The sequence below is a fragment of the Equus asinus genome, chromosome 11 (genome assembly GCF_041296235.1).
Source record: "Equus asinus isolate D_3611 breed Donkey chromosome 11, EquAss-T2T_v2, whole genome shotgun sequence".
Lineage (NCBI taxonomy): Eukaryota > Metazoa > Chordata > Mammalia > Perissodactyla > Equidae > Equus > Equus asinus.
In genome coordinates, this window is record NC_091800.1 from 56,259,018 (window position 1) to 56,285,274 (window position 26,257).

Here is a 26,257-nt window from a genome sequence, read left to right on the forward strand (position 1 = left end):
GTGCTGGTTTTTCATTGACAGCAATTTCAAGTGGGATTCTCTGGTTTGTATTCTTGGCCTGGACTCTGTCAACATTTTTGCTAGTAATTTGTATTATGACCTAGGAAGAGAAGTACTTATCAAACTTACAGCTGAAACGAAGTAGAGGCAGAATAACTATGTTGTCGGGAAGACGTCGATGTTGGAGAGGAGACTGGGCCAGATTAAAGTTCTCTCCACCTGAAGCTTTTGTAATTCTCAACCCAGAAGGCCTCCCTCTCTACTGAATTAGCTGTGAGCAAGGAGCTCGTAAGCGATTATGAGTTGAGTGATCGATTAAGCTGATCACTTGGGAGTGAAGGCAGAAATGTGGCCAAACAAACACAGAGCCCTGGAAATGCAACCCTCGCCAGTAACCACCCCTCAGGAAGTACAAGTAAGAGTTAAAAAAAAAAAAACAAGAAAAAGGAGTCCCCACAGAAAAACATGCTTCAAACAAACAACATTTCAAGGAGCTTGTTTAAGAATTGTGCAAAGAAATCTAAGAGATTGTGCAGGTAGGTAGGGAGATGAATAGTTTGCAATGAGCCATGAAACTAGGTCCAGAATACGTAGATAGAATCAGTGTTAAGAGTACAATTAAGGAGAAGAACAATCAATCTATATAGTATTAAGATATGGAAGGTGAGGAATGCCAGTGCAGCATAGAAATTGAAAGAGGCAGAATTAATGCTCTTGAAGGAAACCAGCCTATGCTCTGAGGTACCCAGAGGGATAGAGCTGGGTGGGCTTGTATTTGATTCCTTTTGGAAAAGTGCCTGGAGGTGTGGCTATTTTCTCCTTTTACCTGCCAGAGGTATAGACAATGTGCAATTCTAGCTGGAAGATGCTTACATTAGACATTCAAAGGGAGGAGAAAATAAAACCAACTCGAAAGAAAGAGCAGTTAAAAAAAATTGTTTGGAGGAATAATTCCCTCCTGCACTCTATGAGAAAGGGATGTTTTCAGAGACAAGAGTTGTTTAACAAAGGTGAATTAGCAAGGAGGATGCCAAAAGCAATCACCTAAGCGGGAAAGAATTTGGAGACTGGTTCAAGGAGCCTGGGTTGAAGGATAACTCTCAACTGATGCCAGGGCTAGGAAGTTCATTAATAAGGGAAAGGGGACAAGCAGCACAGATACAATCTACTTACAAGAAAGCAAAGTTAATAGACAAAATAAAGCAAGGCAGGTGTGTAATGGAAGTAGAAGCAATTAACTTTGAAATAGCAGGATTTGTAGGGGGAAAGGTAAGCAGCCTGAATAATTTTATTTGGAACAGGAAAAGAGGAGGGTGATGGAAAGGCTGATAATTATAGGGTTAGTAGAATGTTCCCTTTCAGGATACAAAAGATGTTAGGAGACCTGGGTAAAAGAAGATGGCTCTGAAACAAACACGCTGAAATAAAATCCTCAGATTCATTGTGATGGATTAGGATGCAAAGTCAACAGCACAAGTTTATTGACCTAATATGTCACAGGCTCTATCTTCAAATAAAGAATGCTTTTCTCTGGGAAGCTCACCATCTAGGGGAGAATAATAATAATAATAATAAATAATAATAATACTGTTTGTTGAGTGCTTCAAGTGTGTGTCACGTCTTGTGGTAAATGATTAACACATATAATCACATTTAATCCTCCCAGTAATCCTTCGAAGTTGGCATTAGTGCTATTAATATTTGCGTTATACAAATGAAGAAGTGAAAACAGAGAGGGTTTCCACAGTAACATGATGAGAAATTGGTGAACTGGGAAATGGATTGGGGCACTTTGGTTCCAGAACCTGGACCTTAAACACTGTTCTAATTTGCCTTCTGGACAGAGGTACATTTAATGGGGTCACTTCAGGGGCTAAAAGATTCCCTTACCCTCAAATATCTCCTTTGAGAGAATAACATACAGTACCTGAAACTCCACCATTAGACATCTCTCAGTCAGAGTAGATTCAAGGTGGAAGAGGAATCTTACTAAATTATTACTGACCACTGTCTGTGGAATTGATCTCCATTCACTCTACAACCATTTTCTGAGTATTTGTCAGGTGCCAGGATTGTGTAACATATTATGGATGCAGAGATCGCTTAAATGTTTTTCCCACGCTGAAGCCCTGAAGGTTCAGGATACTGTCCAGCTCCCTAGTTCAAGCTGTCACCATCTCTCCCCTGGACTCCTGCAGAAGCTTCTGAACTGGTCTTTGCAGTCTAAACCCTTCCTATTAATTCCCACATGACAGTCACAGTTGTCAGTTTCAATGCACATCTCAGCTTGTCTCTCCCTATTGGAATCCTTTGATGGCTTCCTGCTGCTCTTGGGCTTAAGACCCAAATCATTAAAATGGCCTACAGGCCTGGTATGATCTGGCCTCTATCTTTCTAGGTTAACTTTGCACTCCTTTGCCCCTTACTCTTCCAATATCTCCATGATATCATAGTTCTTCCCCAATTACTTTGGCGCACTTAATTGCTATTCATTTTTTTAGATCTTTCCAATGTCACCACCCCAGGAAGTCTTCCTGAGCAACCTTTCCCCAAACCAAATCAGCTCCTCCTCCATTTCATCGTGTAGCTCCCTGTGATTTTACCTTCAGAGGATATCACAGTTAGGGTGATTATTTGATTAATGTCTGGCTCCTTCAGTAGACTCCAATATACAGGGATTTTTGTTTTGCTCTCATTTGCATATTCATGCATAGAAAGTACCCAGTAAATATTTATTGATTAAATCCATGAACCTTTTCCTCTTGGGAAAGATCTCTGCTTCTTTTGCTACGATTTTTCCAATCTCTTTACTCTACTCACAGTTTATACTCAGGCATAGCTTCTGTTGCCTCATAGCTTGCGCATATTGTTGCCTCTCTCTCTCTCTCTCTCTCTCTCTCTCTCTCTCTCTCGCCTTCTACTGCACTCTACTGCCCGCTCTCCTCCCTTAGAGTTGACATTTAACCTCCCTGAGGGATTCTTCTAATGGTTCAATTGGTTATCATCCAGTATAGAGAAGCGTTTTGAGCATTTCTTATAAGCTATCTTAAAAACTACTCGAAGACCAATAGATGGCCATGTTTAAGTCAGCTACCAATTCCTGATCCAAACAGATATGGTCATGGTAGCAGGTCCTAGGGTACAAATCACTGAAATCTATATGTAAGGAACTACCTGTATCACCTTCTTGAAAAGGAGTCTTGAACATGGCAGGCTTTCAGAGCCAGCACCCTGCACAGCATTTGAGAATTATTACACATGTAATAAGGAATCATTGAGTGATGAATGATTACATAAATGAAAAATGACTAGGCTGAAGACACATAATAGTAATGTCAGAGCTTGGTGCTGCATTTAGCACCTTTCCAGGGCTTGTTTGACTATACTCCTTTGTATCTAATGATAAAATTAAATAATTATAAGTTGACACATAGAGAAAGCAGTCAGACCCTGAATATAGTATTAGCATATTGTGAAGGATCATTTTGGTTTCTTTGTTGGTTTGTTTTTTGCTTTGTTTCCTTGCCTCCCTTGTTGAGTGTTACTCCCTTGTAACCTTGGAAGTCCCTTGTAGACAAGGATGGTTAGAGGCTTTCTCTGGGTGGAAAAGATCATCTCACCATCATCCATCTACCCCTCTCTGGGGTACTTACCTACCCACATCACGTGGCCATGGTTTTCCGCACACTTTGTGTTTTCTGGTACAAATTATGGATGGCGTTTTAGTGGATTTTAAACCTTATGAGTATAGTAACACTATATTCCACAGGAATAAAATTTTAAAAATTTAAATAAGGGAAAGGAAGAATTTGCTTGAGTTTATATTTTTAAAGATACTTTGGAGTGAGTGAGCAGGTTAAAAAAACTGCATATTCACGTATAGTAAGAACTAGGGAGGCTTAAAAGAAGTGACACACAAGGAAGACTCCATCTGTGATTGGAATGCTGGGGCCATTCTCTCAATAATTTATTTTTTACAGTGATTTTATTGACATTTGAGATAAATGAGGATAAATCGGGCTATTCTTCTGGGGACAGGTTATCCTGGATTATGCAACCAGTTGTCTCTACTCTTTCTGTAACTGGAGAGAGAGAAGGCATACATTTCGCTTGTCTCCTTTGACTCTTCTCCCTTCAGCTTTGTTTTGTGGGGATTCTAAAGTTGCTTCTGACAGTTAACATAACATTTCTTTTTTCTTGCACAAGGGAATAAACCAAAGCACAGCCTTTGGGGCAATAGTGGACTTTTTGTTCTCCCATTGAAAGCTTCTGGTATTGGTGGCTGATGAATCACCCCTGGTCAGATCTACAGACAAAAGCTCTTCTGATTGGCTGTCACTGGGTCAGTTTCCCACCGTGTCTTATCTCTGTCGCATCCTTGTAGGCTAACAATAGGACTAGGTGTAGGGCCATGTTAGTTTAGGGAGAGATAGTGTGGTTTAGTCTGAGCCTTTGCTTGGTATTAGTGATGTCAAGTGAGACAAGAGATAGAAAAGCACTTTGCAAGGACCAAAGGGGGATATAGCAGACAAGAGAGAATGCTACCTATGGATAGGACCAGTGTGGCCTTGAGAAGCCCATATGTTGCAGGCTGAGGAATTTTAGGGAACTCCTTGTCAGGCTACTTTAATTGAAGTGGTTTTGCAAACACAGACTTTACATAGTGAGTATTTAAAAAAAGGTAGGCATGGATTACTGCATCTGAGAACTGAATTATATGAAGGGAAAATGTGCACTTGAGTTAAGAAATGACAGAGAAAGATAGTTAGCTAATGTACATGCAATTCCTGCATTTGCTACAGAGAACGCAGATTCCAAAAACAGTACATTTGAGAAAATGCGCTCCAACCGTCTCATTTAAGAGAGAAGGGAATTGAAATCCAAGGGGCTGAGGGACACCCTCCATGTCAGCTGACAAGTTAATGGCAGAACCACAGTTAGAACTCAGATCTGACCCCTAGTTTCCTCATCATGAAAGGAGTACCAGCCTAGGTGTCTGGGATGTGGATTCAAGTCCTGGCTGTACTACTTACTGTGTGTCCTTGCAGCTTTCTAATCCTACAATACAGCAAAATATAATCCTACTCTGCCTGCCTCCCAGCTTGGCTGTAAGGGTAATACATGCCAAAGTATTTTGCCAAAAGTTATATAAGTGCATGGTTATGTTGCATTTGTTTGCTTAATTCACAGTATTACCATTTGATACTATCTATTTGATAAACTCAACTTTGTAAATAATAAAATAACAGAGATGAAAATCTATTTTGTCATTTTTTTTTTTTTTTTACCCTTTAGTGTCTGGGAATAGTGCTGGGCACACTCTATGTGGAGTGGGGCTCAGTAAACACTCATTGATTTATTGAAGGGTGAGATTTGTGAAATTCAAATGTACTTGTGACAACAGAGTTTATTTTAAAGAAATCTTGCTTTCAGAAAATGTGTAAATAGACCATAATCCAAAACTAATATTGCTTATTAATGTTTCTTATACCACATTTATTAGTGAATTTCCTTTTAAAATGATCAAGGAGGTAAATAATTTCTTGCCTGCCAGGAAATGTTCTGCATTACCAAGTCACAAAATTTGCCCTGATTTCAGATCCAGACTCCGATTAGTGTAACTTTATCAGGATATCACCACATTCATCATTGACGTCCGCTCTAGTTCTTCGTAAACTCACTACGTGTTTATTGCAAAACTACTAGGAGCAATGGTTGTCCTTTTGAAACATGTACATGGATAGACAACATTCACCATGCCACTCTTTTCACAGACTTAGCAAAAACATGCTTCAGAACTGTAAATATTGTGGTACAAGCATTTTTATTGAGTTGAAATCCACATAATATAAAATTAACCATTTTAAAGTGCACAACTCAGTGGCATTTAGTACCTTCATAAAGTTGTGCAACCACCACTTCTGTCTAGCTCCCAAACATTTTCATCACCCCACAGAAGCTCCATACGCATTAAGCAGCCACTCCCCAATTCTCCCTCCCTACTCCCTCCTCAAGGCCTTGGCAACCACCAATGCCCTTTCTGTCTCTGTGGATTTACTGAGATGATCCCATTTTATTGGCTTGTATTGTTCTGTCTGGATCTCTTTTAGTTTCATGCTGGTTCTGAGGAAGATGGTCAGTTTGTATTTTCATTTCCAAGCTACAAAATTAGAAATAGAATTAAAGAGATCTTAATTGACTTGCCCCCAGCCAGTCAGAGAAGCACTGGCCAGCCGTGCCAGAAATATAATTGACCGTGACAGCTTACATGTGTACTCAGCAAGGAGAGATCTGCAGGTTAGCATTTGTCAGTTCGTTCATACTAGCCAATCTCAGAACTGTGCTGTCGACTTCCTCAGCCTGAATAGGATGGGCAACAATGTTCATTCACTCATTCATGCATTCCACAAAGAATGAGTGCCTGGAACGTGTAAGTTCCTGGGCTATGTATTATGAATGATTGCTGTGTGCATTGCAAATCACAGTTCCCAATGCAGATGGTTTTCTAAGCACTAGTTTCTTGCAAATCATGACATGCTAGGTAAATATTATGTTCTTAGAGAGACATCCTTTAAATACACACAAACACACACATTTGTTTGTTAACATTTGAAAATCAAAGCTCTGTTAGCTGGACTATTGGTTTCTTCTAAAATGGCTTTGCAAATGTCTAACAGAATCTGGGTGTGCACAGTGAGCTCATTTCATGTCCTTTCTGGCCACAGGAGAGTGTTGCTCAATGGACTGAGTGGACAAGTGAACTAGTCAATTTGTTCAGGGGCCGTTTAAAAGCCTCTCGGTCAGGAGCTCTGTAAATGTGCATTTATATAACTTCACTGGAGTCTCACACTGAGACACGGCTCTTGATGCCCTGATGTCTAGCCGGTCCTCTTCTGTATGTGTCATGCATATGCAGGTGTAAGATGTAACGTCAACAGTGCTAAGTTTTGAAATGAGGAAAATGGGAGACTCTAGGCAGGTCATTGTTGCTGCTATGAAAAGTTATTTTGGGCATAAATTTGGGTTCAATTTAACCAATTCTTTGTTTAAAAGAAATCCAATTATACATGCAACTAGGACCTGGGAACCCCTAGTCCCTCCCCAGTATCACGGGCTGCCTGGGCCTTCACGATAAGAAGTTTCAGGTTATTCTATTGAAATGCAAGGGACCAAAGAGTGTTTGTTATCTGTTGCCTTTCAAAGGCCTCTAAGCAATGAAATACTATCTGAAAGAGGGAGAGAGACACAAGACCAGACTAGCAGGTGTTGATCCAAAAAGAGGTAAAAACACTCCAGCGCAAACCTACAGCCAGTGTGAATTTATGTTTGTGCCTTCAGGTAGGAAATGCCTAAAAAATGGAACATTATTTTTAGTCTTATGGAATATGTTTTAAAATCTTATGGTACGTGTGCTAAAAGACATAGTTAATGATTCATCACTATACTGAATTCTTTCAGATAGAAGAGGAAAGACAACATAAAGGTTAATATCAAAATTAATAATTTGTCCTTTAGGTGGAGACACTTTCAGTTTTGAAGAACTGGGCCACCCTCTGGTTCATAATGTGGTCTTTTATTCTTGAACCCATTGCCTGTCCTTTGGAAAGTGTTCACGTTTCTTTGATGTACCAGGGAAAGGACTCCTGTTTGACCTTGAGAAGGAGTAAGGGAAATCATTCTTTTTACTGTATTGTTTGCTGTGTTTTCCCCTAAGCTCTGGTGATCATATCAGGATTCTGCTTTGGAGGTGATTAGTTTTGCCCGAAATGGCCCTAGGTTTTAAAAATATTTACATTATGCAAAAAATCAAATTCTCTCTGATGACCTAAATCCTTCTTCTCTTTCAAAATCAAGCTAAAAAATCTCAGTGTTCTTCAGGAAGGCTCCTCAATTTAACCCATGGGCTATGCATTCATATCCAATGCCATGCAGAATTCATTCGCATGAGTTGAAATCTTGTTGTAGGAAACTTCTTTTGAGAATAGTTTTTTAGTTTCTCCAATTAAGTGGATGCCTGCTCAAGATGGAGGGAGTCCTTCCCCAAAGCTGGGGTCCAGGAGAGTCCTGGTCATGCAGGGAATACTCAGTGAATGCTCATTGGCTTAACTCAAGGCCAATATATTTTTCTGCTCTCATGTCTCTTTTTATATTTTATGCATGTGGACCAAAGATTGTTTGGAGTAAAGCACGCTCTATATAGTCATTGAGGGAGAGAAGGAAAGCGGGAGAGAGGGAGACAGAGGTAGAGAGGCAAGGAGGGAGGGAGACAGAGAGAATGAATACAGACAAGAAGAAGAAGGAGAGGAGGAGGAGGTAGAGGAAGAGGAGGAAGAGGAGAGATTTTATCTCTATACGTTAGCCCCTGCACGGCCCTGTTGATATATCAGAACAGCTTTCATTCTGATATGAGAATAATAATTGGTTACAGTTTTCGTAGGCAATATACTAGGTCTAAAGTGAAAGGGGAGGGTGGGTTTACATATAAGTCATTTCTTTGAAAGCATTACAGTCAAGATAAGCCTTGGAATCTTGCCTGCTCATTAAAAAAATAAATGAAGAAAGTAAGAAGGAAGTCAATGGGTCCCACCGCCTCATCACTGAGGGATTTAAAACTCCTAACACTCCAGGCTCCCAAACTGATAGTTTTCTGAGTTTTATGGCCTTTTTCAGATTCTATGATGCTTGTCTGAATTGCTCTTCCTTTTCCTCTTTGTTTAGTTCAACTCAGTTTAGTTCATTCATGTAATAAACATTGATTGAGCTGAATTTGGGGCCAGGCACAGTTTTAGGCCCTAAGGATAATGTGGCAAACAAGACAGTGTAGTCTGCTCTTGTGGGGCTAAAATCCCAGCAAGCAGGAATGGACAAGAAATACATCGTAATGACTGTTCGTCCACTTAACTCCCACGTCTTCTTCAAACTTTAGCTCGAGCCCCACTTCCTCTGTGAGGTCTTCCTTGAAAATCATTTCCAAATGCTGCATGTCCAATTCCTCTATTAAACGTTTTCATATCATAATTTTACATTTGTGTGATTATTTGATTAAAGCCTGTACCCTCCACTGCCCAGGAAGCTGCATGAGGACAGAGATTATGTCCTTGTTGGCCCTGCATTCCCAGCAGCTAGCACAGTGCCTAGGATATAGTTAGCACTCAACAATATTTTTGGAGTGAATAAATATATGTGTAAGTCAGACCATACAACAAAATGAGATAAAGACCTGCGAATACTTTTATCTCTGAGAAGGCTCTTTGAATTTCCCAAATATGGGATTTTCTGGAGACATCAAGGATCTTCTGATATTATCAGTAACATAGTCCCTCCTCACAAATACTAAGGAAAACAAAACAAAACAAGCAAATAAAACATTTTCAGTGGAGACCTGAAACTGTGATTCATAGGCTCCAAACCTCTCTCAAACTCTAGCCAAGATATTCTGTTTCCAGTTCTCTCTCTTCAAATTTGGTGTTTTGGTGAAGAAAATGTATATTTTTTTTTTCTTTGCTGGACTTTTTTTTTTAAATATATATTTGGCATAATACCAGATAATTGTGTTTACTCTAGTAGTCACTTGATCCAATTGATGGAATACTGAATGAAAAAGGACTTAAGAGTGTCGGTAAATGAACTTATAAAAATGTCAAATTTATTATATTGGACACGTAACTGACCTACATTCCAAGCCCTGAGGATTAAAATTTTATGCCGTTTTGAGGTCATGAAACCTCAAGTTAAACATATAAGAGACATTTTCATTTTTTTTAAAAGGAAATAAAATTTTTTTTTCTCACCTTGATTACTGAGAAGGTTCTGTTTCTGTCATTGAACTATTTCTGTAATAGACACTTTAGTCTTCACTGAAAGATCCTGAATAAAAAACATTTCTCATTCACTTTTGGCTGGCACTAAATAGTTTTGTTTTTTTTTTCCTGCAGATTAGAATTTCCTTCACCAAATGTATTAGTCAGTTTCCTACTTCCGAGGGAACTTGTATTAAAATGGAACCAAGCATGCTCTATGTTGATATGCTCCAAACATTGGTTCACAGGTACACACAGGTACTCAGCGAGCTTGTTAAAGTCACTAGTCGAGAGAATTTTAATCTCCAAGATCAACCTCTTTCAGAAACAAAGGGGGAGGGGTAAAGAAAGAAAAAGTACACACCTGCAACCTATTTCTTTTTGAAGCAAAGCCTTTGAACAGATGGAAGATGAGATAGAGAAAGAAAACAAGCCAATTGCCAAGAGAGGTTTGTTTACAATACAGGCAAGTTCCTTTAGAAGTTGATAGGGAGTTGTTGTCATGGAAATGAAGAGAAATATTGCTGCAGGGTTTCGCTGAACAAATTCCTACTACAAATGTACCTGGATTTAAAGATGATGGAGATGGGAAGGGGGACAAAGAGCTTCCTGAATCTCCAGGTAAGGCTTCTCTCCACCGCTCTTCAATACATTCTTCAGAGCCTGAGAATTTCTTCCCTTGGAAGATGCAAAATAAGTAATCAAAATAAAGGTTACTGTTTTCCTGTAGTAAACGGACTCCCTAAGTGGAATAAGAGAATTAGACAGTGTTCAAGTGAAGAGTTAATAATCCAGAATATATTTTAATTTTGGAACATTGCCGATAAGACTTCTGAAAAGTATATTATCTTTAGTAAAAACAAACCAGAAAGATGTTTAGTCCTGACTGCAGTCGCACAAAGTGTCAACTATAGTACACTGTTCTACAGTGTATGAAAATTAACCTTTAAAAATTGAATAAAATTGATCACCTTGCTCCCCTCCAAAAAAGCAGAATCAAAAAATCTCTCAACTTTATAACTGGTTGCCTGCTTTAATCAACATCTAATCTTTTAATTTTAACCACTGCGACTTCCTATTTACATTTCTTACGGAAGATGGAAAATCTTTTCACAAATTATTTTTCTGAAATGCAAATTGTTTTGTGGACACAGTTTAGTCCTGTAAATCCTCAGCTTTCCAAATTCCCTTTCGGGAAGTGCTTAGGAAGCGATTTTCTTGCTTTTTATCCTTTCTCCGACAATTCTAGCTGACGATGACGTCACTTTTCCCTTTTCCCGTCCCCACCTCCCACCCTTTCATCCCACTAAGTTTCTTGTGAGGCTTTAATTGAACAGAGCGACACCTGTGTTTTTTATGTGACTTCAAACCCGTATTTCCAATCCATTTCTTCAGCTGCCTACAAGGCTTGTTTTCATTGACAGCAGGTAATTAGCAGCTTCACACGGGTGAAGGAAAGGCAAGCTAGAAACTATAGAAGCCTCTGCTGCCTATTGCTCACATTAAATTTAGATGCTGATAATCAAAACTTGACGTGGTTTATTAGACATTGTAGCACAGGGTTATGGAAAGAACAATAAACTCTTAAGTTAGGAAACCAGATTTCTCTTCTCGGCCCTGACGGTAACCAGCTGGAAAACTTAAAAATCCTGTCTAATCTACTGTAACTTGACTTTTCTTAACTCCAGCAATTGGAGTGGCTGATGTCGTCAGTGTCCTGTAATGTTGTTGTTCTGTAAGAATCGCATACAGTTCATATAAGAATGTACCTGTTTGCAATATGGCTCATAACCTAGAGGCTACTGTCAAATCATTACAACTACCTTTTTCCTTTCCCAGCCCTGTTCCTTCTCTCGTCTCTCAGATCTCTCACCTTCGATTTCTCTCTCACTGGCAGGTTGTCTCTGCATATGATACACAAGAGATCAGTCAACGCTGTTTGAACAATATTATGCCATCTGGTAGGATTTCCGGCAGCCTCTCCAGCTCACTCCACTGTTGCTATAATTCTCTTCATAGCTATTCAGGAGGATTTTCCCCAGAGAGCATGCTCAGAGTCTGCATATACAGAATTACCTGTAAAGGTTCACCTGGACTCCCCGCTGTCAGCATTCATTAAGGTCATTAGAAGATGTGGAGACTTAAGCAAAGGGACCAAAGCAGACCAAAGGATGGCTGCTTAGATGTGGCTCAGGGTTTGAAATCGCATGCATTTTTAAATATCGATTGTGTCTCGTAAAAGCTGTGTGACCTTGCACCAGCTCCTTAAACTCTCCGTGTTTCTATTTCCTCATCTAAAACATAGAGACATTAATAGTACTCATCTAATTGGATTGTTTAAATGAGATAATACATGTAAAATGTTTATAGTGGTACCTGGAAAGGAACGAGCCTTGTCTAATGTTAGCTTCATTACTGCGGAAGGCCAAGGTGGCAGGCATCCATGGACACATTTCTGATGATTTTCAACTCCTGTTATTTCCAGAGTTGCTAGGTCTTTTCCCATTTTTTAATTATATTTTATGTCTCTGTTGCTCCTCCTTTCCTTTCCTCACTTCTTTGCTTATTTTACCTCCAGGACATACATTTTATATTCGTCTTAAAGCAGTCTTAATAAAAGGAGAGGCTCCTCCCTACCATTGCATTAGGACGGGCTTCTGAAGAGAGAAGGCAGGCAATCAGCCCTTCTTACTCCACTGAAATACATTGCCCACTTAAAGGCAATTAGCAGTTCTGTGGTTCAGGAAAACAGGATATTGATTTTTTTTTTTCTTTGATCCAATGGAGTAGTTGACATGTTTATGTTTCATTCTGCATTGCAGGAACTTGGATGTGGGGACCCTTTTTCACCAGTAACGCCAGCCTAGTTTTATGTCTAATAGAACGTTATGCATCCAATCGGAACTCAGGACAGGTTCATTAATAGTTTTTCCCGTTTGAAAATGAGGGATTCTAAAACATGCTCCAAATGAGGTTGATGATTTTCAAGAGCAGTAGCAAGAGGGGTGGTGAAGGAGGAGAAACTGCTCGAAGCCCCCCCTCTGCTGAATCTTCTCTCTCTGCCTCCCGTTATTGGGCTTCTGGAGAGTGGAGATGGCTCCAGTCATTGCTGCTATGTTCGGTGAGTGCTGTTTGTCATTTATTGCTGGGCCGACTGAATTTTAAAGAGAAAATTCAAGGAGGACTAGGGCTTGTATGTAACAAATATAATTAAAGAGAAATAACTATCCCATATTTCAGAAGTCACATTTTTGTTCCTTAATACATTCCAAGATAGATGTCGAGAGGGCCTTGAACCTGCACTTCACTCTCTGTGCCTCAGTTTCTTCATCTGCCAAATGGTGATAACAACTCATCACATTTGTGAAGATTAAATGTGTTTGTAAGCCAATGATAATAATAACAGGCATACAGTAAGCACTCATAAAATGTAGCTATTGCTATTATTCTCCTCCAAATTTTACTTTCTGCAGCTACAGTTGTGTGGATGCAAGAGGTAATTTCTTATCTTTTCCTTGGGATCTTCCAAGGAATTTTCGTCGTAACCCCGTCATTTTATCCTTGTTGAATGTTTGGCCTCTCGATTAGAAACATTTAGATGATGGCTCCTTCCCTCACCAATGGACTGGAACGGGAAGTCAGAAACTACCTTGAATTAAGATCTGTGAATGCTCTTATTTGTTTTGTAAAGTGGGATTGACTTTATTTCAGATCTTATTTGTTTATTTGCCAAGGGAAGAAACTTCTGGCCCCAGCTTCCTAGATGGATTTGAATCTTGGTGTTCTTCATCACCAAAAAGAGGTTGATTTACTTTCTCTGGAATAGACTTCGGTGTGTGTTCTGAGTTTATTACACTTTTTAATTTCAGGCTGAATGGTCATCATTTCATAGCAAGTGTATTGGGCAGGTAAGCTGGCTGCTGTGGCAACCCCAAAATCTCAGTGACTCACAACACAGCTGCGGGATGGGGGAGGGATTCTGCTGCCATGCGGTGCCTCTGGCAGCCACCTGGGCCACAGAGTCCTGCACTGGACTCGCTGCATCTGATTAGCAGGTGCAGGAAGAAAACAGAGTGGTGGGTACATAGAGGCTTTCTGGGCCAGGCCCGGACATAGCATATACTGCTCTGCCCACAGTCCCTGGTCCAAAAACTCATCACCGGGCAACACCTAACTGCAAGGGAGGGAGGAAGTTGAAAGCCAGCTCTGTGCTCATGGTGGTGAACAAATAATTAGTTTCTGCTAAAACAAGTTGGTTGGTTCCACCAATTCTTTAAATTATGAAATATTTCTCATATACTATATACACACATATGTGGAAGATACAGAGAATGATAACATGAGTACCCAGTTTAAGAAATAATATATTACTAATGCAGCTGAAATTTTCTACATGCCTCTTCATCTCTACACCTCTCTTTATATTGTTCAGGAATAAGCACTATTTTGGTTATCATTTTATGACAGATATATTTATACTCAAACTTTAATTTTCTTGTTTATTTTTGGCCTTTATACAAATGTATACTGTAGTATGTTTTCTTTGGTGACTTCATTTTTTCATTCATCTTTATGATTCTGAAATGCATCCATGTTGATGCATGTAGCTGTAAATTTTTCATTTTCATTGCTGCATAGTATTCCATTTGTTGGATAAACCACAATAGATTCATCCAGTTTCATGATCAGGGGCATTTGGGTTATTTTCAGGGTCTCTTTTCTTCTTGAAAGCAATGCTGCTATGAATATCCCTGTACATTTCTCTTCATCCACATGTGTAAATTTCTCTAAAATATGAATCTTCCTGCTACGCCAGAACACCCCTCTATTAAAATTTTATACATTAGTATGGATCTTTCAGGGAAAACTTGAATAATTTAGATTTTCATTCACTCTGGCTATCTTGGTGTGAGTTTGTTGCTGTGGAGTGCTGGCTTCACACAGTGTGGGCTAAGATAGACTAGAGCATTCCAACTCCAAAGATCCACTGTCCTCTTTTGGTTTTTGAAGAAAATTTACAAAATAAATCTGTGAAGGAGTTGTACTTCTGTTAGCTGTCTTATTTTGTGCAATGTGGCTACGTTATTTTTTTGGGTTTCATATTATGTGATGGCATATCTCTTTTCTGAGGTACAGCATTCTATTTGACAGAGCTGGGTTCATTTCGGAGATAAAAAGGAAGAGTCCCCCAAACTTCTTTTCCTGCCCGCTCGCTAATTAAGCAAAGTTCCAACTTCTCAGCCTTATTTTTCTGACTTCAGGTTTGGCTTCCCTTTGAAAAGCAAACATAAGGGATAAGCAAACTAATAGTTTAAGAAAAGCAGACATGTTCTTAACCCTTGAACCAGAAAGAATTGTGTCCAGGGTTCTCAAAATGGGGAAAATTTGATGGGGAAAAAATAACGTCCTCACAGGCACCGTCATAGAAAATGACGTAATGACTTTCACCAGCCTGTTCTTGATGACACCATCCACACAAGCAGATGGCATCAGCCTGACATGATGGGTCACAGCAATCCCTCACTGGGGTAAATCTATGAACTTCATGCTAAAATAACCTTCTTGTAGCCCAGAAGAAGGGCAACGTTTTCTGTAATAAGAAAAAAAAATAGTGAAAAATTAGGAAAACAGTCTTCTAAGTAAGAGCTACAGAGGAAAGAAACCTGTTCCTATACCGGATTCAAGTTTGGCACACTGCTCATCCATCAGACACCCGATCTGGCAATTCAACAGAATTGCACATGACTCAGAGGTTTGCTTATACCTAGAATTTGTCTCTGTGGGGGAATCCTTTCAGACCTCATAGGCCTAAAGTATGAGAAAAAAAGAAATAACAACAAATGCCTGTCATTTTAAACTGTGTGTTTTAAACTACACGTTTAAGAATCTTCCGTGATTTTAAACCACATGATAGTAGAGGAATTTATTTTCCACATGTAACACCGTATTGTTGTAACAGTTTTTCTTTGAAAAGAAACGAGGCAGCGTGAATAGAGAGCTTCTCGGCTCCCTTTGTGATTGGCTTCCTAGCCATGAATAGTTCCTCAGTTCTTTGGCTGTTCAGGAACGTGACATCCTGGCTGCCTGAAATGCATCCCAGAGCCCAGCAGCCAACAGCTAAGGCTTTAGAGCTTGGGTTCAAATCCCAGCTGTGTTGTCTTCAGTGTGTTCCCAAATCTCTCTGTTCTTGTTCTTTAATTTATCAAATTTATCAAATTTAATTTATCAAATAGGACTGATCATATTAATATTTACCTTGTCATGTTTTAGTGGGAATTAAGTACTAATATAGTTTAAAATGCTAATAGGCTCTTTTTATTGTTATCCCCCTCAACAAATATTAGCGAGACTTCCCTTAGCCAGACCCTGTGCTAAGTGCTAGTGATATAAGGTTACTGCCTTGGGAAAGAACCTGCTAATAGTTGAGTGGGAGACAGGACCTTTCTGTAGAGTAAAAAATACATTCATATTTCAGTAGGAGCCTTTCTTGTGTTTATATTTACTTCATGTAATCTGTAGTCCTCCGCAAACAACTTTAAAACTTCGGTTTATACTTTTGTTACTACAAATGTCCCTTCTAAAAAAACATAAAAAGAAAACAATGCATCTTCATCATGAGATTCTTTTACCTCACACAGGTTCTCTTGTGTCCGGCTGAGTTGTGAAAGAGGCAGGTAACAGATTGAAAGACCAGACTGGAGTGGAACCAGGTACAAAGGGCACCATTGGTCTCCTCCGCAAGCTCTTGTGCCTATAAAAGAGGAAGTCGCTCTCAGTGAAGCAGTGTGGAAAAAGCTATGATGACCCATGTTTCCCATTTGGGCGGGTTTACTACGTTCAAGGTGTCCAGGTATGGCCTGTACCCTGTTCACTCTCTTGGGAGCTCCTGCTTGCAGACTGCTGGCATTCTCCTCTCCTCTGAGCCTCCCTTGGGGAGCTCCGTCCTGGGAAGAGGATGGACAGAGGGGATGTACCTACAGTTATTCAGCTGCTCTCTCTGTGACCAATTTAGTGGAGAAAGTCTAGGAAGCCCAACTGGGCCAGACTCTGCTCTCTAATATAACTTTATGTTTTGTTGTCTAAACAAACTATGTATCTATTTCTCCATTAGAACAAAATCTGAAAGAAAGAGGCCTATAATGAATTGGCCCCTCAAATCCCTAGGATGTAGTCTCTAGTCTGTCATTTACCAGCTCTGTTACCTTTGGTAAGTTATTTTACTCTCTAGACTGTCTATAAGACTGACAGTGTATTAGTTTCCTACTGCTGCTATAACAGACTACCACAAATCTCGTGGCTTAAACCAGCACAAATCTATTACCTTACAGTTCTGGGCATCAGAAATCTGACGTCTTACTGGGCTAATATCAAGATATCGGCAGGACTGTGTTCCTTCTGGAGGCTCTAAGGAAGATCTGTTTTCTCGTCTTTCTAGCTTCTAGAGGCTGTCTGCATTCCTCGGCACATGGGCCCTTCACCCACCTTCAAAGCCAGCAGCATCGCATCTTCAGATCTCTCTCCTGCTCTGACATTCTTACCACCCTCTCATAAGGACCCTGTGATTACATTGGCCCACCTGGGTAATCTAGGATAATCTTCCCATCTCGAGAGTTTTTTAATCACATCTGCAAAGTCCCTTTTGCCATGTAAATTACCATATTTACAAGTTTAGGAAATTAGGATGTGGATATTTTTTGGTGGGGAAGGGGCATTGTTCTGCTTACCACAGGTATTTTGACTGCATAATCTCTAAATTATTTTCTACTCTTACATGTTTCTTTTATAAATTAGGTTTGGAGGTCTATTATAAATTACCCACTGTGTTCCACACTCTCATTTTCTCGTAAAAATACAGCCTACTTCATACCAAGTCCTGATATCACCCTTTTATATCTTGGTTCTTATTTCACCTCATCTTCCTTTTTGCAGAAACCTTTTAAAAACCATCCTTTTCCACACAAGTCCTTGATTCTCTATTTAAACCCAGTATTAAAAACAATCCTAACTGCTAATTCCTTCACGACTCTTCTCTTGTTTAAATTGTATTTAGCTTGATATGCTATTTGTAGTTCAAGTATTATTATTTGCTCATGTTTTGTCTTATGAATCTTACTTATTCACAAATGATGGGGAACATGAATTAACGCAATTTCTCAATTCTTTAAGGGTAGTTTAATCTAGTGAAATCTCAAGGGTTACAGAAATATATAAATTTTATTTGGAATAATTAACTGGGCTTTAGGATCAGAAATATGAGGTAGCATACACTCTGCCATCTAACTAAATATTTGTAAGACATTATAGCAGGTCTTCACTGTTCTGAAGACATTTGCAGAGTGCTTCCGTAATTTTCTAATTAACAGGAGCTCACTTCTCCCTTATTAATCCTTATCACATTGTTTGTCTTACCATAAAGTCATCGAGTGGAATTTCACAAACATCAACATATGTTTCCTTTATTTGCTCTGACTCTGCTCATCAGGACAGGACCTCATTTTTAAACAGCTGTATTTCTGATTTTGTCTTGGCTGACATAATGCTCTTTTCACTGTGAATGAGATAATGGGATGGGAAATGTCAGAAATGGTGATATTTTATCAAGCCTTTATGAAGAAGAACACAATTGCATCTTCATCCAGAAATTCTCTATTTCCCATTTATGTGTCTACTTGTTTCAGCTAATAGTAAGATAATGAAGAGAGCCATCCCTCAAAAGATTGTTTGAAAATGTAGCAACTGTGGTGATGACTAAATTTCTTCTCGTGACACCTGGTAAAGAAAGTATTTTCTCTTTACTGTGAGAACACAGTTTTCAGGTCTTTTCAATAGGGCTTGAGTTTCATTACAGTTCTTCAAAGAACAGCTATTATTTGGGGGTATTTCTGGTAATTCCCATGAAAATGATAAACTGTGAAGGCCTGAAGGCTTGAAGCAAACTGTCAGTTAGCAGTGTGTGTTTGTGTGTCGGGGGACATCAGCTTTGATGTGTTAATTACATGGTCCCTTCTGCACCTTAGTCATCTTCCTTACAATTTGTGTGAAATCAAAGTACAAATCATACAATAGGCATCCTTGCAGGAATATAGTATATGGAAAGCAGAGAGTATCCTTCCAACTGTTTTTCCTCAATCAGGACCACCCTTAGGGTGTGCAGAGCCCCATGCAAATATTTGTTTTTTGCAAGGGCCGTGTCTATATAAAGACTATTTTAAAAAAATGTATTGCAACACTGAGTTCATGTATAGCCTTATTGACGAAGATTTAGAATAATAAGTAGAGAGGAGGTACTTACATATTTGTTTATTATCCAATCAGGACATGAGAAGATTCTTTGTAGTGTTCAGATACTGCCTTTTCCTGTTCAGACCCAGGCGTCATCTCTTCATGTTCTTAATTGTTAAATGTAGTACTTCCCACCACAAGAATACGGTAGCAACAGTGCTGTTACTTGCAATGCCGTGGCTCTTCAGATCCTGTTTGTATTAAAATAATGTTGAGCTTTTTGTCTCTGAAAATCCCCAGTCCCATTTATTCCATTTATTTGATGTTGGTTATCTCGTTGCTCATGATCCATCTCATACATTCTGATTCCCATCCCATTGCCCACAAACTCTGGTTTCCAAAGATTCTCTCAAAAGTTGTTATTGGGCTTCATTTATGATGGCCACAAATGCAATTCTTATTCAGAGTACACAGAAAATGTGAACAATAATTAACAATAATCATGTTTTGGTCATGGAGAATATATTGTGTGGAACTTTGCAGCATAAACATAAAGCAAACAGATCTTCCAACCATATCATCTCTTGAATTCTTTAGGCCATAATCACTGCATTCCTAGATCGTGACATCTTTTAGTGTTGACCATCACCCTGTCTTCTACACATGGCCACCAGCAGGAAGGATACACAAGGAGCCATGGACAGAGTGAGAAAAGTGACGCCTGCAAGAAAAGTGTGTTCTTCATCCAGCATGGCTTAAGACCAACACAGAAAGCATGCCATCACCACATCGATGGGAAGGGCTCATTGGTACTGGGGAGCAATGAGTGGCCCAGGAAGAGATAGGTGTGGCCACCCTGGAGGACTGCCTGCCACATGGTGCAGAGCTGTGAAGGGAGTGGGGTGACCATCCTTGGTGCCAGCATGGGCAAGGAGGGGCGCACCAGGTCAAGGAAGCCAACACCACCCACCATCCTTGGGTACTATAGAGCCGGGACTACATAGTACTATGGTCAGCACATGCAGTGGGCCCGTACATACTGCTCAAGCCTGAAGGTTAGCCCAAAGCCTGAACTTTTCCTTTACCTGATGTGAATAAGAATCTATCCAAATCAGTGTATCAACAGTACTATTCTGGCAGCCCGATTACCATACTGGACAATGAGAATGATCTGCTTGCTCACCAGGTCACCCTCTTGGAACCCTGTCCCAACTACAGAATCTCAGGACCACTGCATAGACACAAGTCCTGGAACTCCTAGGGGATTTGGTCAACCTCCTGCTTGGGGGAGGTAGATTAAGAGGGTGAAAGGGTTGGAGAGCACCTCAAAGTGGTGGAACAGAAACAGGGGTCCCTGTGGGTCCCGATCAAGGCTGGGGTACCGAGGCCCCTCCTGATCCCAGGCACAAAAAGTGGACTTGGGAGAAAATTTTGATGATACTCCAAAGAGCAGAGCCCCTCGAAATGCAGCAGGGGTCTGACTTCTTTGGGTCTAATGACCTCAAGTGACAATGGGTATGGGTTTGGTGGGGGGCTTTGGGGGAGGATTAGACTGATCATATGTGTACGAACTCTTATGCATTTTACTCCTAGCTGGCTGGTTGCATTCTCTTTCCCTCTCCCATCTTTCATCCATTTATCAAGTGGTGAGCCAGTGCCTCTGGTATGACCAGCAGGGTGAACTTATCTGTTATGTACTAAGGTAAACATTACTCATAGGACCCAGAAAAACATTCTTATTGCTTTTACGATCACAAGAAAAAAATGAATTTTTAGGTCCAAGAAAATGTTTTAATATATAATATTAATCTATAATATTAATCTAGTTATCTTTATACCAACACAGTCATAAAATATCATTTCAATATTTTTTTATGAACGAAGGGGCCCATAAAGGCTATAGTGCCCAGAGCCCAGAGAAGTCATAATGCAGCCCTGGTGGCCAGCGTTGTATATGCTAGGAGCTGGGGATACAGCAGTGAGCAAGAGGCGGTCTTGTCTTTCGTGGTACATGAGAGTGGAGGAAGATGGAAAAGAACATACGAAGTTACATCACAGTATAATACATTCTTCCGACAGAGCTATGCCCAGAGAACTGTAGAAGGCTTGGTAGCAAGGTTGGGGGAATGTCTGTGCAAATCAGTGACGGGTGGGAGGTGATTGCCTCATTTCACCATGCTGTGTAGCCAGTTCACCAGAGTTTTTACTTATTATCCTTGTAATTGATGCAGATGATGATCCAAGTATATTATAGGCAGCTATTAAAGTCAGCTACTGGTTGAGATTTAACTTTGATACCAGTTGCTTTGAAATATAAGCGTCCATCTGAAAGCATTTTTGAAATAATTGTGAAATGTGTAATAAATGTATGTATAATTTGCTACCTGGCTCTGTGTCCATGATTACTTCCAGGTTCTCGAAACTATCCAAATCAATGGCAATCCTAACATACCATATTCCAGCTGTGGAGACTGGAAAGGACATCTCCAAGTGATGCCTATTTAAATACCTCCCAGGGTCATGATCTCATTACCTCTCAGCCTAGTCCACAAGAGATAGCTTTGTATCTTAGTGAGTTCTCTTTGTGACTTCTTACTACAAGCAACAAGAACAAAAACCGTTCTGTATATTTGTTTTGCCATAATAAGTAATGATGCAATATATATACCTCATTAGTCTGGGTTGTATTTGATGATACCCAGGTTCCCTTAAAACTATAAAAGTCTAATTTATTTACATTTTATTTAATGGAAACAGGCATTTGGTTAAAGACATGTACTTTATTCAACAGGCAAACATTTAGTGAACATCAACTGTTGTGCCAGACATTGTACCAGACACTGAGGATACCTAAATAAACTACATACAGTCCTTATGCTCAAAGAACTCATAATTTAGGGGAGAATATGGGCAAGAAAAACAGTGATTACAATACTGTCGTGGCCACCTACAATGGCAGACGGACCCTCCACCCAAAGTTTGGTTTGGATGTTGAGATACATGATGCCACACATGCACCAAAAAGGTACGAAAAGGTTTGCTGCTAACATAATTGAGCAGAGCAGACCTCTCAAGCAGATCTGAAATGGCTTGAGAGAACAATGGAAAGGAGACAGGCTCTAGGACTTTATTGCGGTTGGAGGGTGAGGCTGGAGCGAGAGTTCTCGCACAGGGACAGGGGCTTGCATGGTTCAAATTTCCTGCAGATGCCTAAGGGGGAGCACCCAGGCTTTCTTATCAGCTTATCCACATATGGGGCACAAAGGAAAGAGGAAAGAGTGAGGCTTAAAAGCTATTCACAGTAAAACATCCCAAAATGGAGCCAGACTCCTCATTCCACATACAGTGTGATAAGAAGTGCTGCATACGGGAGATTTGTAAGAGGTGCTTACCTCCCATGAGCATTTAACCCAGTTTTGGAGGGTTCAGAAGAGTTCCTAGAGAAAGGTACTCTTGAGGGAATCATGAAGAGTGAGAAGATGTTAATCATGAAGCTCAGCTCACTCAGAAGGGTACCACGCTTGAAGCACCAAGGGGTAGAAGTGCATAGTCCCTTAAACTGGAGTAAATTTACATGATAGGCAACATGTAGAGACAGAGCAGTAGATGAGCCTAGAAGGTATGAAATTAGAGCTTCATTCTAAGGATGAAGGAGAATCGTTGTAAGGTATTAATCAGCTCTGCATTTTGGAAGGTGACTATTCTATTCCGAAAGCTGAGGTTTAATAAGAAGAAGTAAAAGCCACTGTCAGTGAGACATATATGACTTAATTGTTAACTTTCTTTTGGTAATCACAGTCTTAGTTGAAAGCAGTCACTTTCAACATAGTCTTAGGGTGTTTCTACTAGGGGGTGTGTAGTCAAGGGAGGGGAAGGGCAGGGGGATAAGAACTTCTAGGTCAGTCTGGTTTCAGACTATAGAAATCACTATATTCACACAAATCGTTCTAATATATCTCCCAGAGGAAAGGATTCTCTGGGGTTTGAAGGAAAAAAAGAACTGTCTGAGAGATTTGGGTATGTGTCATCTTCTGCCCTGTAGACAATCACTGTGCTAACAAACCAAAGCCCTAAGAGTGAATTTCAGGCTTGGGTCCAGTGGGGACAAGATAGGGTCAGAGAATGGAAGGGAAGGGATGAATAGTCTAATGCTTTCCGGGAGCCTTAGAATCACAGAAAAGCGAGCTCCAGTGTGGTTACAAGAGGAATAGAAGACCCGGTTCTAACTCTTCAGAAATGTTTAATTTAGTGGAGGAGCACAGAAAAAAAGGATAAAAATAATGCACAGCAAAGGGCAGTAGAAACAGAACAGAAATTGCCAACAGGAGCTGGACCCTGATGTGTCTATCACGCTAGGCTCCCTTCCTCCTGTTTTTGACATGAGAACTAAGAACTCAATGTTCAGACTTTGGAGAATGGAAAACAAATACTAACCAGACATTTGTGATATGTAGTCACAGTTTCCTAAGCAGATTACCTGGAAACTTCTCAGCCAGTGGCCTTTGTCTTCTTGTCCCCATTTCAGGTAGCTCTCCTGGAAATCCTTGTGTGACACGGGAATCGGCTGCCATCAAACCCTGGGCTCTGTGCTGCTGGAGGCAGAAGAAAAGAGTAATAAAAGTTGGAACTGGTCTGCTGAGCAAAGGCTCTTTTTCTTAAAGCAGGAGGCTAAGAGTTGGGGGAGGGGGAATTTGATTAAAGAAAGAAAACCTTGTGACCAAGGCAACCAGAAGACCCCCAAAAGCCTGTGGCAGCTTGAGGGGAGAGGGCTGAAGAAGTCCTGTAGATTTGTTACATCAAGATGTTAATGTTTTTAATCAAGGTTCCTAGGTGATCCTTAGGCAATTAACTCATGGTCCAGTTGTCCTATTATGTATCTTCAGCTGATTCTTCTCTTTGTATATTCTCGTCTCTTTTCCTAACACTACTAAATTTGAGAAGTGGTTACGAGCTGCTACGTTCAGCATTAATTCAATCCTAGTGCTTAATTCATTTCTTTCTCTTTTGTAGCCAATTGAAAAAAAGGAAGTTATTTCAATTAAGGTTTTACCCTTTTGAGAGAAAAGGGAATAATTTAAATACACGGAGTACGGTATTTCTAAAACCAGGGCGAGTAGCCTAATAAAATAATTCTGACCATATGAATGAATCCACATTTCATGTTCATTGCCAGGTGCACTCAACTGGAGCTGAAATAGCTTTAGAGATCAACGTTCATTCAAGTGATTAGAGGGAAATGGTTATAAAAGTACTGTTTTAGCAAAATAAAATTTCAAGCACGTAATTACAAATATATGCCTTAATAACAGCAGACATTTTTAAGATCGCATGAATTTAAGAACAAGGCAAATTGAAAGTTTGTAGTTAGCCCTACAGGTCAATATCAAACTTTGAACTGAAAATCAAAGTAGAGAGAGAACTAGGTAGGGAAGTATTGAATAACGTGGAGCTTAAAGAGAAGAAAATATATTTCGTAAATCAACTTGCTGTTTAACAACTTTCTTAAAATATTTCATGTTGTACTCTCCCACTCCCATCCAGTACTATTTAAATCTTTGCTCACCAATTAGTTTGTAGGAGGTTGGTTCATTAGGAGAAAAATAGTTAATTGCATATTATCTGTGATTCATCAGGGCAAGCATGTTTCATTAATGAAATAGGATACCTTGCATATGGCCAGCACAAAAGGTACTCAAAATTCACAGAAAGTAATAAATATTTATTGGATAGGACTGTCAAAAGCACAGACTTCTCCCACTACGCTAAATTTACAATGTCAGGAACTTTAGCTGAATTTCTAAGAGTTCAGTTTTCCGGAGGAAATGATACTGAGGCACAGAGTTAATGCTTAGAATTAGAAAGGAGAAATCTATGGCCATCTGCTGTTACTGTCTCCAGCATTTCTAGGGAACATAATGGCTGACTTACTGGTTTCCAGGTAAATTCCTGAAGATGGTTCACTTTGCAGCTCTTTGATCTCGTCAACTACAGAGCGAAATGGGAAGGAGAGACGAAGAGTGGTTCTTTTTGGTGAGCAGTGTTCTGTTGTTCATGACCTTGCTCCATGTGTTTTGAATACTTTTTCCAGGAACAGTGATGGATTTGCACATGTGTATCCACACTCCATCAACTGTCTTCCCTATTGCTAATAGGGATTTATGAGTTAGCTTTTCTAAGTGTTAGGAAGGCATCTATGGCCACACCTTAGAATGGAGCCCTGAAGCAATCCAAACCTCTTTAGGGATACTTAGCCTTGTTAGTACCTCACTATAATCTATCCCCTGTACGTTCTCTTCCTTCACGCAAAAAATTAGTGAAAGATGTTCATTCTTCTAATGATGAATATAATTTACTATTTGCCACTAAATCATGAAAATGAAGTGGTTTGATACTTAATGAAATGACATAGTCTTAATGGCTCTGTCTTTTCAGTGTTCCCCAAAAGCAGAAAGACAAGGGAGGCATCAAACAACATTTTGTTATGCTCACTTATTTTGCAGGACAGGAATTCAGACAGGACACAGCAGCGATAGCTTGTTTCTGCTTCACCATGTCTGAGGCCTCACAAAGGGCAGATTTGAATAACTGGGCATGAGTCAAACTACTAGAGGCTACAATTATCTGGAGGCTTCTTCACTCATATATCTGGCACCTGGGCTGAGATGGCTTAAAGGCTTGGCTCAGATGGTTCTGTCGACCAGAGCTCTCACACGTGGACTTTCCATGTGACTTGAGCCTACTCAGCACGGTGGCCCACTGGGTAGTTGGATAATTGGACTTTTGACATGGTGGCTCTGGGCTTTTGAATGTGCATTCTAGCGAAAAAGATGGAAGTCATATGGCCTTTTGTGACCTAGTCTTGGAAATCACATAGTGTCACCTCTCCTATATTCTTTTGGTCAACCCTGACACGAGACACCCAGATTCAAGAGGAGAACAGACCACATCTCTCAATGAGGGGAGTGTGGAAGATTCTGGTCATGCTTTAGAACTGCCCCAGGAGGAACGGCTTTCCTCTGAAACAGCCTTATTCAAGAATCATGGAGAAGGCTCAGATTGGTTATTCCTGTTTCCTCAGGGACACTATTTCCACGTGCATGCAGTTCTTTTAACTCATCGTGTGGTACACACTTCACCTACAAGAGAGAAGAAGGTGAAGAACCAAATTTTGCTGAGTGCAGACTGATTACATGTCGCATTTACCCTCGCTAAACTCACGTCAGCATTGGCTCTGA

General features: G+C 40.0%; 1 long non-coding RNA gene across 2 annotated transcripts; it reads right to left on the reverse strand.

Annotated features, from left to right (window-relative positions):
* Window positions 1-5,843: 5,843 nt before the first annotated feature.
* LOC139046571 (uncharacterized) lies at window positions 5,844-23,790 on the reverse strand. 2 transcript variants are annotated; one of them, XR_011506721.1, is made up of 6 exons: window positions 23,500-23,790; window positions 19,093-19,273; window positions 18,210-18,348; window positions 16,430-16,551; window positions 10,365-10,478; window positions 5,844-6,160 (listed from the first exon to the last, which is right to left on the reverse strand). It is a non-coding gene; the product is annotated as an uncharacterized lncRNA (long non-coding RNA). The 2 variants fall into 2 exon arrangements; XR_011506722.1 differs by lacking the exon at window positions 18,210-18,348.
* Window positions 23,791-26,257: the final 2,467 nt, after the last annotated feature.